Here is a 15,854-nt window from a genome sequence, read left to right as displayed (position 1 = left end):
GGTTTTCAATCTTTTTTTCATTTTCAGACCCCTAAAAAATTTCGAATGGAGGTTCTGACTCCTTTGGAAATTTTAGACATAGTCTGTAGACCCTTGGGGTCCATGGACCACAGGTTGAAAACCACTGCCTTCAGACATTTATCAGCCCATTTTGTGAGTTTTGAGTATTTGATACATAGAAAAACAGTATGTGCTTCTTAAAGCACATAACACCATACACTGCACTTTCCCCATACCTCCTATGTCTCTGTATGACTTAAGATATTTCTGAATCTTGGGCGTGAGGGAAGACTCAAGAATATTTGTACTATGATAGCATCCAATTTTTTTACATGCTCCTCCATTACATGAAGTTGGAAGCTTGTGGCCCATTTAAGAGCAAAATAAAACCAAACCAAAAACACCTTCTTTTCATCATTAGGAAGAAGGACCAACACACAGTTAAACAAAGCATAGTATTTAATAAAAGTGTGAAGTAGAAGGTTTAATGGAAAGATTTTGAAATAAGAACTACAAAATATTGTTACCAAAGTAACTGTTCACAACCGAGAACATTGCCCACAGTTTAATGTCATTGCATCAATCTTGTCCACCTCCTCAGAAACAGTGAGTGATGGAGGTCAGTGACTTTGGTAAAAAAACAGGGATGTCTCCTGTGAGGGGTTTTGGGAGTCAATACATGGTGGTGTTGCAGTACTCCTGCAGGCTCAGTCTTCTCCTCCTGGTCAATCAGGGAGGGTTAGAGGTTACTGCAACAGGATCCTCTGGCTCAGCTGCACCCTGAGTGGTGTAGTGGTGGCAGCAATGGTGACTGATGGACTGGTTCTGGGGCCTTACCAACAGGCAGACACTGCATTCTTGCAGCCACCAGTTCAATAAGCTTCTCCATTTTGGAATGCTCCCTTCCCTTTGGCATGCCTCCATGTCCATGAATCAGGTCATAAATGTCCCCTCCAGCTGGAGAGAACACTCCTCCTGTGCTCTGAGGAATTCAAATTGCTCCTTTTTTCTCCTGTCCATTCCTATGAGCAGATGCTTCTGGATCCTTCTCTGTCTCCCTCAACATCTCTGGGGTGCTGTTCCTGCCCTCTTAGTAGGATCCAAAGGTTCTGCTAATTCAAAGGGGAGCCAAATGTTCTGCCAAAGAGAAGAGGAGAATATTTTTGCTCTTTGAAGCAAACTGAGAAATTCCCCCACAGTGTTTTTTACAATTTACAATGTTCATATTGTCTCCATGGGACTGGGAGGAGGTGGGAGCTATGTTCCAGGGCCTATGTTTTCCCCTTAAGCCTGGCCAACATTTGGAGACACAGCTTCTTTTCAAGGTACCAGAATGGAAAACAGAAGTGGCTTTACAGGTCTGTGTAGGAGAACCAGCAATCTGTGCCAGAGAGATGTTTCTTCTAATATTGCTGAATGTAGGGGCTTGGTCAGCTTCAAAGGTGTACCAAGCAGATTTGCACTGCCAGTGAACCTGAAGAACCAGCTGGAGTTTCTGCTGCAACAGAAGATTGCTGAAACGTATTTACAGGATTAGGAGGCAATTCCACTGAATACTGATTACATTCTTAGCTAGCACAGGGAGATTTCATGCAAAAAATTATGTGAACCATGAACCCTCCCCTCCCCCTGCTGGCTTTACCTGAAAGTCCTGGCCCTGTGCTTGCCTAACAGTGAAATGGACAGGGAAAGAAAGACAAACTACAACTTCACCAGGTTTCCTGAAGATTCAGCTCAGCGCCACAGCCTCAGACAACTAGAAAAAGACACTACATTGTTTTTATCTGACTGCCAGTCCAGATCCTTCTTCTACCCACACTCTCCCTGACTTGTGCAGCACGGCTGTTGTGGAGAAAAGGGAAGACACCCTTTTCTCCACAAAGGGAAAAGGGAAGACACCGGAGATAGAGACTTATCAAGACACTGTAAACTTCCAAGGGAAAACAGACTGCTATAACTAACTTTTCTTTAGAAAATAAACTGTAAATTTTTTTACAGCTGTGTTCTGTTCCCTTCCCCAGCTGGGACCTTTCCAAACCCACCCTCCATTCCCTGACCTGCATGGTGCCGGTACCATCACTGCCTGGATCCTGCCTGAGAAATACACACACACACAGGGGCATGCTGATTTTTCCTTTATAATGTGTTTGAAAAAATAGCTTTAGAAGCCAAATTCATAATAATAGTTCATCAGAAATCAATCGAATCATTGATTTAGAACTCTGTCTCGCTGGAGGACTATTTAGAAGTGGAGCTGAGAGGAGGGCTGGGTGGAGTGGGGGAGTTGGAAGAGTTTGGTAAAGTGATAGGGCGTGACAATGCTGTGACTGCTGCACTGCAGTTGAAACACACAGAGACATAGCAATTCATGACATATTATTCAGGAGGAAACATCAGTGCACACTACTTAAAATGCCTTTGATCTTAAAATTGGGAATTTACCACCAGAGCAAGAGGGATCATGCTTGGGGGGTGGGAGGATTGTAACTTACCAGGCTTTGTTTCTGGTTCCTCCTCTGGCTTGGTGTCCTACTCAGGTTCATCAGGGAAGGGAACTTCTTCAACATGCTCCTTTGGATAAAGATGCAGAATCACATGCTCCTCATCCTGCGGGCCTTCTGGGGCTTCCTCCATGGACCCTACTGCCTCCTTGCCCTTATCAGTGTCCTCTTGGGGCTAGTCTACACTTACCGTCCGGGTTGACGCGGTGAGTTCGACTTCTCGGAGTTCGAACTATCGCGTCTGATCTAGACGCAATAGTTCGAACTCCGGAAGCGCCGCGGTCGACTCCGGTACTCCACTACTGCAAAAGGCGGTGGCGGAGTCGACCTTGGAGCCGCGGACTTCGATCCCACGGCGTCTGGACGGGTAAGTAGTTCGAACTAGGGTACTTCGAGTTCAGCTACGCTATTCACGTAGCTGAACTTGCGTACCCTAGTTCGACCCCCGCCCTTAGTGTAGACCTGCCCTTGGACAATGAGGCTGGGACAGTTGAGGAGAGGATCATGAGCTACTTCATGCTCAGTACATGCGGGCTTTGACAGCACCCAGTCAGGCTCCTGGTAGAAGGGCTATGTACGATGAGCCTCCCCGGACTGACTCTTGAAGTCTTTGGTCTTACCGTACAGGAGCCTTGTGTGCTTCATGGATTCCTGGCACTGGGATGGAGTCCACTGAATTTATGCCTACTCCAGCCTCCATGAAATATTCTAGTACACTGTGTGTTCCTGCCACTCCGGGAGAAGTTGTGGTGGAAGTGTACTCTGCCCACACTGATCAGCACCTAGGTTTGCTTGGTGGGCTAAGCTGCAGATCTTGTAATTGAATCAATTTTCATTTGTAAAGAGTTCAGTGAAAAGCTGATCTGCTGTCATCAGTCAGTGCAGCATGCTACTACCCATGCATAGAGGTACAGGGACCGACACCATGTGAGGTCAGGAGGAAAAGTATTCAGTGCGTTGTAGATGGAGGGCTAATGAAACTCAAGACATGGTATGTGCCCTGACTCCTGTTCACATTGCAAACTGTCAGGAGGCCATGCTACAGCCTAACGGCAGGGGTCGGCAACCTCTGGCACGCAGCTCACCAGGGTTAGCACCCTGGCAGGCCAGGCCAGTTTGTTTACCTGCTGCGGTTCACCATCCCAGGCCAATGGGGCTGCGGGAAGTGGTGCGGGCCAAGGGATGTGCTGGCTGCGGCTTCCCACCTCCCTCATTGGCCTGGAGCAGCGAACCGCGACAAGTGGGAGCCGCGATCGGCCGAACCTGCCGACGCGGCAGGTAAACAAACTGGTCTGACCTGCCAGGGTGCTTACCCTGGAGAGCTGTGTGCCAGAGGTTGCTGACCCTTGGCCTAAGGTGTGTAATTATTCACACTCTAAGTTGTGCTAGCTTACTCGCCCTCTACTCACCTTCATACATGAGCTTCTCGGGTTGAAGCACAAACTCATGCATGAACACATGTAGATTTGCATGTGTAGGTGTGCCCATGGAGTTGTTCCTGATTAATTGAACCCACTTAACTGTTACTGATTAACTGTATCCAAACATGGCATTAATCAGCAACTACTCCATGTGTAGCTAAGCCCTAAGGGAGTTGGATGTCCAGCTCCTAGTGACTCCCAGTTGGTGTTGGGCACTCTTAATTCCTTATGCCCCTTTGAAAATCTCAACCTTATATAACGCTTGACAAAAAATTTCAAGTAGGATGGTTTAGAGTTTTCATTGAATGGACCATAACACTGATTTATGGTTTCAAGTCATTTTTTCATATGTTGGCGTGAATCCAGGTGAAGCTTGATCATTACAACTGAGTTTTCACTTTGCAACTTAGGTTGCATAATATATATATTTTTCCTTCTCCTCTAAGTGAAATTAGCAAATTAATTTAAATTCAGACCTGAAGTGTATTTGAACTAAGGCTTGCACAGATGAGAAGCTATATGCATATGAGTAACATATGTATAAATATATGCAGGAGATACATCTCTCTCTGAATATATCTACACTGCAATTGGAGATATACTTCTCTCATAGAACTGGAAAGGACCCTGAAAGGTCAGAGAGTCAAATACCCTGCCTTCACTAGCAGGACCAAGTACTGATTTTGCCCCAGATCACTAAGTGGCCCCCTGAAGGATTAAACTTACAGCCCTGGGCTTAGTAGGCCAATGCTCAAATCACTGAGCTATCCATGACTGTAGCTCTAGAAAGCCCACTCATGCTAGCCTTAATTTTGCTATTAGAGCTAAAATACCAGTAAAGGCTTCAGCATGGGCTAGCAATGCAAGTACACACCCAGGGTTCACAAGTGAGCATGTACAGCCTGCACTGCAGCCTGTGATGCTTCTCAGGAGCCTTTCCTTAGGAATCCACCTCTCCCCATACACTGCTATTTTTAGCTATGTTAGCTCGATTAAAGCTAGCATAGCTATATCTGCCCATACTGCAAACACACCTCCAACTGCAGTGTAGACATACTCTATGTGACACAAGAATTTGTTATATTAGGAACTATTGTCCTGAGGAATATTACTATGGTCTTGTGATTAAGGCATGAGGTCAGAGTTCAAAGCCTGGCTGTCCCACAGACTTCCTGTGACCATGGGCATGTCACCTAATCTCTCTGGCCTGAATGCACTAAAGGAGTTAGGTGTTGTACTGCTGATCATAACAGCACCTGTTGGGACACTAGAAAAAGCACTGCGATTCTCAAAGCCTGAATTAGGCACCTAGGCCCCCTGTGCAATGAACGGAGAGAGAGAGGCATCTTAGACTGTGATTCACAAAAACCAGCATGCTAAGCAGGGAGCTACCTAAGGTATACAAAGGGAGATGCCTATAAGAGGGATGTGTCCCAAAGTTAGGTGCCTAAGTCTGGTTTGCAGGGAGCTATCTCTGCTAGCAATTCTCAGCTGTGACCCCTCTTTGGGTGGTAGGGCCTGGGAAGAAGGAGGATCTCCCTCACAACTTTTAGTCCAGTGGTTAGGGGATTCACCTGGGATGTTGGAGATCTCTGCTTGAAGTCCTCCCTCCATCTGGTGAGAGAAGGGATTTGAACTGGGATTTGACATCTCTCAGATTGGTGCCCAGAACTACAGGATATTCTGATGAGTTGCTCCCTCAGTCTCTTCAGTTGAAGCTGTTGAATTCTGGATAAAGAATTAGAGACTCATTGTAGCAAGGAGCCTGGAGGGTGGAAGACCTAGATCCTGCATCCGGGGCTTGTCATTCTTGGCTTATTTCAGTCTGCCCTTCTCCCATTGGTCTGGGGGAGACATAGGGGAAACCAGGTCTCCCCCATCCTCTAGATTCCCACCCTGTTTTAGGTGACTATGGATTGTTCCTTCAACTCTGCACCCCACCAACACTTACTGGGCTGCTCTTACTTTCCCCTGCTTTCAGCATTTTCCCCAGGTCTGTGAACACTGCTAGACCTGCCACACAGCTTCTTCCAACCTGACTATTGAGAAACTTCTGCAAAGCTGCTCCCAGCCTCTCTAGCAGTAGCTAGTCTTATTTCAAACAGTCCTTCCGATACTCCTCCTGGAACTGTGATGGTGGTTCGGGCAGTCCCTCAGTCTTTCTCCTCCGTGGAGCTAAACTTGTAACTCGGGCAAGCTGTAGGGCCCCATCCAGCTTCTCCTTCAACTGACCCCATTTTTCCCCAATTATTACAAAGGGTTCTGCAAGCCAGCCCTCACTTATGTGGGTCTCTCTTTTAGTAGCTAGTGGAAAGAGATAGGTCCACCTCCCAGTACTGAGCCCTTTTGACCTGGGCTTCTCCTGTTCAAACTCCTCCAAGACTGGCATAACGCTGCAAGTGTAGCTGGGAGTATCTGCCTCTGGCAGGGTGGGTCTGCCTTTGCCCAAAGCTGCTGTTTAACTGCTGCTTGCCTGGTGTAAGGTTTGTACATCCATGACAGTAATATACATAAAGTTAAAGATGAGAATGGTTTTCAGTTGAGTCCAGCTAACTATTCTTCCTTTATGGGTGGCATAACTTAGTGGGGTGATAACAAATGACCAGTGAGTCTGTGACAATGGTGAATTTTTTAGAAATGTTAAATGTTCATTTCTAGACTTGTTTATTTAAATATGTTGAATTTTGTGTGTGTGTGGAGCTAGCAGAACTTCACTGTAATACACTTTCTGCCTTTGGAGGTGTAGTGCCCCTATCCACCCATTTACCTCCTTTAGCACCATCTCCTTATGGGTTTTGATGGACAGGCCTGGGTTCTTCTGCATCCTGCCTCCTTCTCATCAGGGTGCAACTTCCTTAATTTCTTCCCATATAAATTTATTTGATGGTGCCTCCACCCCTTCGCTTCTTCCTGGCAGGGTCACCAGGGCAGCTTGCAAGGAAAATTCTAATCACAGAGTAATCCCTAGTTACTTGCCAGATAGTTGGAGACTCCCAATATATAAACAATATATTCAACAGAGTAATTATATTAAACAGGAAGTAAATATAACATGAGGGTAAAACACTACTCTCAGGGTCACCAATGCCCATGCTAGCAATACCCATGAATTTCCCCAGTCACGTGACCTGATATAGCAAACATATAATGTGGTGTCCAGTTCGTATGTGCACTTTGTAAGGGCCCTTGATGACCCGTGACAATGATATCTTCTGTAGCTTCATATCTTCTGTAGCAACTTGGTTGACTTGGTTCAGTGCAGCTCAAAAGACTCACATGTGGGATAAGATGGTAAATCGCTGGATGGGTTTAATAGGCAGCAGTAATAAAATCTCAACCGCTTCACCCCCTGGTGTGAGGACCCAATTAAGGGAGTAGGGGGTTTCCCCAAACAATTTCCCGTCCTTTCTAAAAGATGGTGCACTCACAGCTCAGCGAATGATCCTCGGGTTCAGAGATTGATCTGGATGCCTCATTCAGTGCAGAAGGGCTGACGATCACTGCTGATAGGCATCCTCTTCATGCAGGAGTCAGGCTGCTTCTCGTCCCAGGATTTCTCCTCACCACAAAGGGGTGCAGAGCTCGGGTGCAGATTACAATAACTCTACTAAAAATCCTAACACTAATCTCCCACCCTAGTGCTCAGACACACTCACAGCAAGTGGGCGGCCCTGACCTAAAAGCCAGAGCAGTGGTGCCATGTGGTGACCAATTTTACATAGAGAGCTAAAGCACAAACTCAGCCTGGCTGGGGAGGGAGTTCTCCCAGCAAAACTCTTTAAAGTGGGAGTCACCTTGGAGAGGGAAAGGACCAAGCTGAGGGATCTTGCTTCCAGGTACCCAGAGGCCAGATCTCAGGGGAAACCCTGTATGCACCTTGGGAGTCAGGAGCTCACCAAACAGCAAGTCCTGCCTTGTCTGTGGCTGGCTCTAGCTCAGGGGTCTCAAACTCAAATGACCCCGAGGGCCGCATGAGGACTAGTGCATTGGCCCGAGGGCCGCATCACTGACACGCCCCCTTGCTGCCCCTGGCCCCACCCCCAATCCACCCCTTCCATGAGGCCCCGCCCCTGCCCTGTCTCTTCTCCACCTCCTCCCCTAAGCGCGCGGCTCCCCGCTCCTCCCCCCTCCCTCCTGGAAAGTGCTAAGCGCCACCAACAGCTGTTTGGTGGCTTGGCGGCGGGGCACTTAGGCGGCGGGTCCCGGAACAGAAGGGGCCCCCCACCGCCGAAGACCGAGCTGCGCTTCGGCGGCGGCGGGTCCCTCTTTTCCCCACCCCGGCCGGTCCCGCTTCCCTCCCCCACCCCCCGGCCCGGCCCGGCCCCGGCGGGTCTCGCTTCCCTTCCCCACCCCCGGCCCGGCGGGTCTCGCTTCCCTTCCCCCCCCACCCTCCGGCCCGGCCCGGCCGGCCCCGGCGGGTCTCGCTTCCCTCCCCCACCCCCCGGCCCGGCCCGGCCCCGGCGGGTCTCGCTTCCCTTCCCCCCCCCGGCCCCGGCGGGTCTCGCTTCCCTTCCCCCCCCCCGGCCCGGCCCGGCGGGTCTCGCTTCCCTTCCCCCCCCCCGGGCCGGCGGGTCTCGCTTCCCTTCCCCCCCCCCATGGCCCGGCCCCGGCCCCGGCGGGTCCCGCTTCCCACCCCGTCCCCGGCCCGGCCCGGCCCCGGCGGCTCCCGCTTCCCCCCCCCCTTACCCGAGCGCGTCTCCGGCGAGGCCTGAGCTTCGTCCCGCTCAGAGCCGCGTGGTGAGGGGGCGGGGCTGTGAGCTCCACGCTGAGCGCAGTGCTCAGCCCAGAGCTCCCAGCCCCGCCCCCTCCCCACGCGGCTCGGATCGGGGCGGGGCTCAGGCGCTCGGACGGAGACTCGGCGCTCTATGCGCTGAGGCTCCAGGAGAGGGGCGGAGGCGGGAGCCTCCGCTTTTCTCTTGGGGGCCCCTGCGGAGCCCGGGGCCCGGGGCAAATTGCCCCCTTTGCCCCCCCCTCTGGGCGGCCCTGGGGAGCTCCGCGGGCCGCAGGGAAGAGCTCCGCGGGCCGCATGTTTGAGACCCCTGCTCTAGCTTACTCCAAAATGGCTTCCCCCCTTCTCACAGTGCTCCCGGGGGGGTGGGCATCTCACTTCCTATCAATCAGGCTAGCTCTTCTTCGTGGACTTTCACTTGTCAGTCATTGGACTCTGCCCCCTTCCTTTCTCTCAGGCACTGCTCCTCCTCTGAATAGACATGATGGTGGACATCCAGGAACACCTGCTATCCTCCTGCAAGCCAACAAGGCCCTTATCCCTCGAAATAGTGTCTCTCCTCTCGATTGCCTAATGGACTCTGAGTCTGCCCTTGCTTCTCCTTCCTCCCAGGAGCATCGCCTCACCCTGAGTTACAAGCACCGAGAGATCCGGGAATGTAGGTAAGCTTCTTGGGGTAGGGTGACCAGATACTAAATGTGAAAAATCAGGATGGGATTGGGGGGTAATCGGTGCCTATATAAGACAAAGCCCTGAATATCAGGACTGTTCCTATAAAATAGGGACATCTGATCACTTTACTTGGGGGTTACAGAAGGATTAGGGGTACTGTTGATTCTGCAACATTCAAACCTTCAATTGTAGTGAGGGTAAGAGTTTTAAGAACATAAGAATGGACATAGTGGATCAGATCAAAGGTCCCTCTTGCCCAGTATCCTGTCTTCCAACAGTGCCCTAGAGGGAATGAACAGAATGGGTAATCAACAAGTGATCCATGTCCTGTCACCCATTCCATGATGTATAGATCACTAAGCTATCCATCCACTCAGTGCAAGGCTGTACTACTTCTCTACAGTTCCGCAAGGGAAGTTTCTCATTGCTGAGCACTTTTGAAAAAGTGGTCACTTCTTTTACCTATCACAACGGATGGCTTGAGTTCTTTTGAAATCCAGCCACTTATTTAGCACCCAGCAGATCCCTTTCAGCAATTCTGGCACCTGAGCAATTCTGAAAATCTGGCCTGCTGTTCTTTTCTTAAAAAATTCCAGTGCACATTCTGTGTGTAGCAAACACCTTGCATAAAGTGAAGAAATGTGGGTTGGTGGGTGGGGAAGGATACCCATGACTCATATTTTCACTGAAGATGTTTCTAAGTATGGGCAGCATGTTTCTTTTGTGTATTTAATGTAAATTTTGCAGGCTCCCTGATGAGACATGAGCTTGCTTATTTCTTCCTTAATGCAAACATACCTAACTTTTAATGAATAGAGCCCTTTCATGCACAGCAGTGGCAAACACAACCGCTCATAAGGTATAAAGCTGAGACAGAGGAAATAATATTAATTATTGAGATAATCTGCTTTCATTAAAGGGGTGTGTGTCTTCTGCAGTGAGACTTTGCCAGCATCAGCTGTCTCGCCAGCATCAGCTGTCTCATCAGCTTCTATGCTTCTTCCACTGCATGGCCGAACAGCTAGGTAGGTCATTTGTCACAGAACATAAAAGAAAGAATTCAATACTTTTGAAGTGGGGAATCCAAACCCACCAGCCTGTCAGTAATTCATGCTATAATTCCATCTTTGCATAATCAGGGAGATTAGCTGTCAGCAGTCTGTTCATGTGCAAAAGAACAGCAACATCTTGGAGTTAGTTTTCCATGTAAGCCTATAAATTTTTGAGTGTTATATGTTTTGATCAGCAGAACACGTTTCATGGAGGAATAAATATATTTAAAAAAAAACAAACTATCAGCACATTTTACTTTTTAATAAAACACAGATGCCAATCTAGAATTTTATTACAAAGAGTTGCCTACATTCCATGGGGCTCCCTCTTTGTGACCAGTACACAAGTCAATTTTCTGGAGATGTTAAAAGGCTGGCCACTGGACTGTGTGCATACAGATGGGCCACTGAGTCAATTTTGTGCATTAATCAAGTCAGCTGGAAAACTGAATAAAAGCAGGACCTCACTGAAAACCAGATGTTGCAGCTGAACTGAGATAGTCTCTCTAAACAAACACTGGCCAAAAGTATCAAAAATTGAATACAGTTATTGTAATCCCACAGACATCAAACTGAGAATGGGGAAAATGAGCCAGATAAACACTTGAAAGCAAAGCCTGAAAAAATTGTCAGATTCCTTATTACACACTTAGAAAATTCCACTGGCTTTCACTATTGTGAGAAGGAAAATAGCATGGAATTGCCAGTTCCTTAAGAAAAAAAAATATATATAATATCTGAAAGCTAGGCATCCTAACCCCGTACATCACCCTCCAACAGTAATTGATTGGGCATAAATCTTTCAATACAATCAAGTAAAAGATAGATTTGTTCTGAGGGATTTTTTTTCTGATTCCAATACACTGCATGTGTTAAATCTTCCAAGTCCACTTGAATTCTTAATCTTGTTATATTTACTGTTGGACTTAAATTAGTATTTTATAAATAAAATTTTCCTCCTTGAGGAAGTAAATTCTCATTTATTTTTAAGAAATTCACTCAGGAACAAAAGGATACTTCAAAGAAGTATCAAAACTCAGCTTTTATGGCACCATCATTGCCAGTTGTTACTTGGCAGTGATATAATTGTACTCCTATAGTCTTTTAACAGATATATATGGCCTCAATTCAAGGAAACAATTAATCTATCTGGTAACACTTCACTGTTAATAAAATTAATATCTCTTTGGACACTTATTTTAAGATTTGTTTGAACCCAGTTTGAACATCATCCCCCAAAATTTATTTTTAATATATCAAGGGTCATTTCAGTTTAAAGTGCAGTTGTACTCTGAAAGTGACTGTAAAATTGGAACTGTCCTGCTCAACACATCAGCTCACTCACTGTATTCAAAATTAGTACTTCTCACTTTAGAGACAGAAATAAGTATTTACAACTTTTTACTTTTGCTAGTGCTTCAGAGCTAACAGAGGTAGGAGCAAGCTGTGCAGTATAGTCCTCCTACCCCTGCTCCCATTCAAGTTAATGGTAAAACTCTCATTGATTTTAACGGTGCAGAATCAGACCCTAAATAAGGCCAATGGGGGCTGTGGGAAGTGGCACGGGCCAAGGGATGAGCTGGACGCCGCTTCCCGCCACCCCCATTGGCCAGGGATGGCGAACAACAGCCAGTGGGAGCCGCAATTGGCTGAACCTGCGGATGTGGCAGGTAAACAAACCAGGCCGGTCTGGCAGGGTGCTTACCCTGGCCAGCCACGTGCCAAAGGTTGCCCGCCCCTGTTCTATCTTGTATTTGATCAACAGAATTGTTTGCTAAACTCCAATTACTTGCACATTTGCAAACCCACCAAAGTCAACTGTGGACTCAACTATTCCTGCAGAAACTGTGTTATTGGTGATGATGCCTGAGATAGAAAGACTCAACTTTCAGAGCCCAAGCTGAGTTTCAGATGCCGACAGAAGAAAAACATTTTTAACGGCAAACATTTGATATGGAAATTACTGATAGATAATAAAGAAGGAAACCCACAATACCATTGTGATAGTCTCTGTTTAGAACAGAATTGCCATTTAATGCACTAGGAGATAACTGCTGTTGCCTTCTGAGCTCACATATACTTAGTTCACCTGTGTTTCCTTAAACCACTTATAGGCAGTAGCCTTGTTGTTGTATGGCCAAACATTAATTTCTAACTACAGGATATATCCTATAAGGAGTTGAGTTCATCCTGGGAGTCAAGGGTGCTCAGCACTTCAGTGGATCAGGGCCTAAATATCCATGCAGCCTTATGATGCTGTGCTTCAAAATAATCTCAATAGTTTAATTGATTGTCTGTGTCTATTTCTTCTCCCAGTATAATGTCTGATGAATACAGTGTAAAGAACTTGACCTTGTTGAGACTCAGACCAAGGATAAAAAAGTAGTTGAATTTCTACTTAAGTGGCAATCTCCATTAACCCTAGCCCCTCTTTCAGGCTTTTTCAGGAAATGATTCAGACCCTATTGTTTCTACTCAACTTTTCATCAGAGATTTTTTTTCATAGGAATTAGTGTGTATTTGTCACATTAATAGAGACTGTTGCATATTATTTTCTTTTCTGTATAACTTTGTCTGGATGGAATGAATGCCCAAAAGTTTGACTGCTTTTCCTATATGTACTTTATTTGAACTAGATTCTGGGATATAGATAATTCAACTGTTGTACTAAATCTTGGAACCGACTCCAAATGATAATTTGTATTTTATTGGGATTGTCTCTGCTGTTTTGTCTAACGTCACATGTATATCTCAGTGTCTAGCTATTGCTGTTAGAGCTCAAGTTGCACAATCAATGAACCCATCTGTGAAAAAAAGCTGTAGTGAGGAAAATATTAGCTAGCTGGAGCACTAGATTTTTAGTTAGCTGACTGTTTTCTGTTGGTTACCTGTTACCCAAGTTGATTAATAATTACCCGTTGCACTGTAGGGAATCCTTCCTATTTAGGTATCTTTGCATTTTGTAAAAGCACAGGTAATAATATTACTGAATCTTCCTTGATGTTGCTGCATTTTTGGGTTGAGGTTTGCAAAGTCTTTAGAGTTTTATCTTACTTGAGCTTTGTCATATACAATTTAGTAGAGTAAGATACCTATTGTATAGCCAAAGTTATACCTCTGATTCACATAAGACTATAAATGGTGTGAGCAGCTCAACTATGTTTTTAGATGCACTTGTATTAATTGCTTTTGAGCAGAGCCTGTGTGTCTCAGATGGCAGTTCTTTTAATTATTTTTGACCAGCCATGGACACCTTGAATAAGGCATTTCAGCCACTGTTTATATGCAGAGCCCTTTGATAGGGCTCTATATTTATGAACAGATGTTATAATTTGCTTACTGTTGCTGCTTTAAAGGTTGTTTTCTTCATTTTGAGGTGCTTTGATGCTTTCCTATGCTAATGCTATTTGTCCTCTTCGTCTGTTTCTGTTCCTTTATTTTATTTCTCCTGTGGCTTATCCTTCACTTTTATTGTGTGTTAATTTTTTTTCTGGGGATTACTACCCCAAGAAGCCCGAGGCACCTGTGTTACGCATGGTCCCTGAATGTTGCAATAAAAAGGCCCTTTTTATGATTCTGAAATATTTTACAGTGAAATTGCAACTCTGCCAATACAAAATACATTGTGTTAATGTTGGGTTATGCCAAATTGTTACAAAATCTTCCCATCACCTTCTATGACCATGCTTGTTTGGTTCACAACTATTGTACTGGATTCAGCTAATCACAATGGTATCATCCATTCTTTTTATTTTTACATTTGTCTTTTAAAATATTTTTCATGGAAGGTATATCTTTTGTTTTTGCAAGAGATGTCATATTGACAGCCCCAGGGAACAAAGTCCTTTATATTCAAAGAACAGGTGTAGTACAGACAACACTTGTGCAAATACCGTGACTACACTCCACAAATGTGTTTCACTACTGATTTGGAGGAACCATATCTAAATGTGAGAGGTAGCTCCAGCTCCAAGCCCATTCAATTTTGGTGCTCTCTGATGCTAATGTCAGCAAGGGTGTCAGTTAAAGCTGTTTGTGGTGATGGCTTTTTTTATTGTGGATGACTGTTAATTAGGAACTAAACTCACTTTGTCTACCTCCTGTCAGCGCAATAGAGTTTTAGTGTTTGTGATCATTTACCCTGCTAGTAGATGGTTTTGCTACTTGCTCACAGCTGAGGGAGATCTTCATCTCGAGTGGTAGAAGACTGTATTTATAGTGATGAAGACTGTAGATCAGTCTCCTCTAATGACCATAGAGTCTGTCTCTATTTATGGCCGGAGTTTTACATCCAGACCTGCATTGGGGAAGTGGTGTTGCTGGGACCCAGGCAGAAGAGAAGCCTCTGGGCAGTAAAAGACAGGAGAGTAGGGAGTCGGGGAAGTGGTGCTGCTGGGTCCCAGATAGAGATGCTCTGGAGCAGCAGGAGGCAGTGAAGTGTTGCTGGTGGGTCAAGACATTAATAGGAAATGGATGGTAGTTCCCTTGTCTTGGATTTGAGGAGAGGGTAAGTGAAGTGTGCAGCCAGGGAGGATGTGAATTTTTTATGTGCATTCAAGGCTGACTTTTCAACCTGAAATGATCTCTCACACATTCACAGAGGAATAGAGGGGAGTTAAAAAGTCCAAAGACAGACTATGGTGAAAACATACTTTAGCAATAAAAACTTTATCAGTACAGTGGTATACTGAGATCGGTGATTACACACTTTGGTCATAAAGTAAGCTTCCTATTCAAATCAAACAGAGGTGTCATGTCCAACTGTCATGTATGTATCTGCTTCTACATGCTTTCAACATTAATGAAACACCTGGTTCAAAATTTTGTGAAACATGGACAAATGCTCTTTGTAGATCTTAGATGAGCCAGTTGTCACTTGCCCTGCACTATTACTGTACTCTGTGAAACAATTGTAATGTTTCATCCCACATGGAGCTATATTTCAGGGGTGGATAATGAGCTGATCACTGTGTACAGTATATCATTCCACATTTGCATCCTTCAGGATGAAAGAGTGTAGAAAAGTGAGATTACTTGTTTCACATATGATATTGAACAGTTTTCAGATGGTACTGAATTCTCACCAGGGGCTAGAATCAAAATGGTGATCTGCCAGTGGAAGGTTCAGAAACTCATCATTTTTGTTATGCAACAAATTAATTGTTTCATGTGCTTCTTCTCCAGAACATTATTTCTGAAATAAGACTTTTCTACCAAGCATCTAGTTGTAGTAATCTGGTGCTTATTCAGATTTGGCAGACACCCAAAGTACACATGCTTGTGTCTCATGAAAAGTGAGTTGCTATTTTAAAATGATAAAACTTTAAAAAGAGAGTGACCTGAGGGTTTCTCCTGTCACAATGTGGAAAATTGATAAAAAGGAATATTTGATAAGCCTCTAATGTAACTGAATACCATATGGAGGGATAGGCCAGGGACATATTGACCTGAGTATTAATATTCATACATAAACCCTCTT

General features: G+C 45.6%; 2 long non-coding RNA genes across 2 annotated transcripts; both read right to left on the bottom strand.

The window, feature by feature from the left end:
• Nucleotides 1-1,673: 1,673 nt before the first annotated feature.
• On the bottom strand, nt 1,674-5,644 carry LOC123361944. Its single transcript, XR_006576286.1, has 3 exons — nt 5,497-5,644; nt 2,493-2,571; nt 1,674-1,756 (listed from the first exon to the last, which is right to left on the bottom strand). It is a non-coding gene; the product is annotated as an uncharacterized LOC123361944 (long non-coding RNA).
• A 1,051-nt stretch (nt 5,645-6,695) lies between these two features.
• LOC123361943 lies at nt 6,696-8,660 on the bottom strand. The gene is made up of 3 exons (XR_006576285.1): nt 8,609-8,660; nt 7,351-7,503; nt 6,696-6,868 (listed from the first exon to the last, which is right to left on the bottom strand). It is a non-coding gene; the product is annotated as an uncharacterized LOC123361943 (long non-coding RNA).
• Nucleotides 8,661-15,854: the final 7,194 nt, after the last annotated feature.

The sequence above is a fragment of the Mauremys mutica genome, chromosome 1 (genome assembly GCF_020497125.1).
Source record: "Mauremys mutica isolate MM-2020 ecotype Southern chromosome 1, ASM2049712v1, whole genome shotgun sequence".
NCBI classification, from domain to species: Eukaryota; Metazoa; Chordata; order Testudines; family Geoemydidae; genus Mauremys; species Mauremys mutica.
The sequence above is the reverse complement of the archived record's forward strand: the minus strand, read 5'-3'. Positions and strand labels throughout refer to the sequence as shown.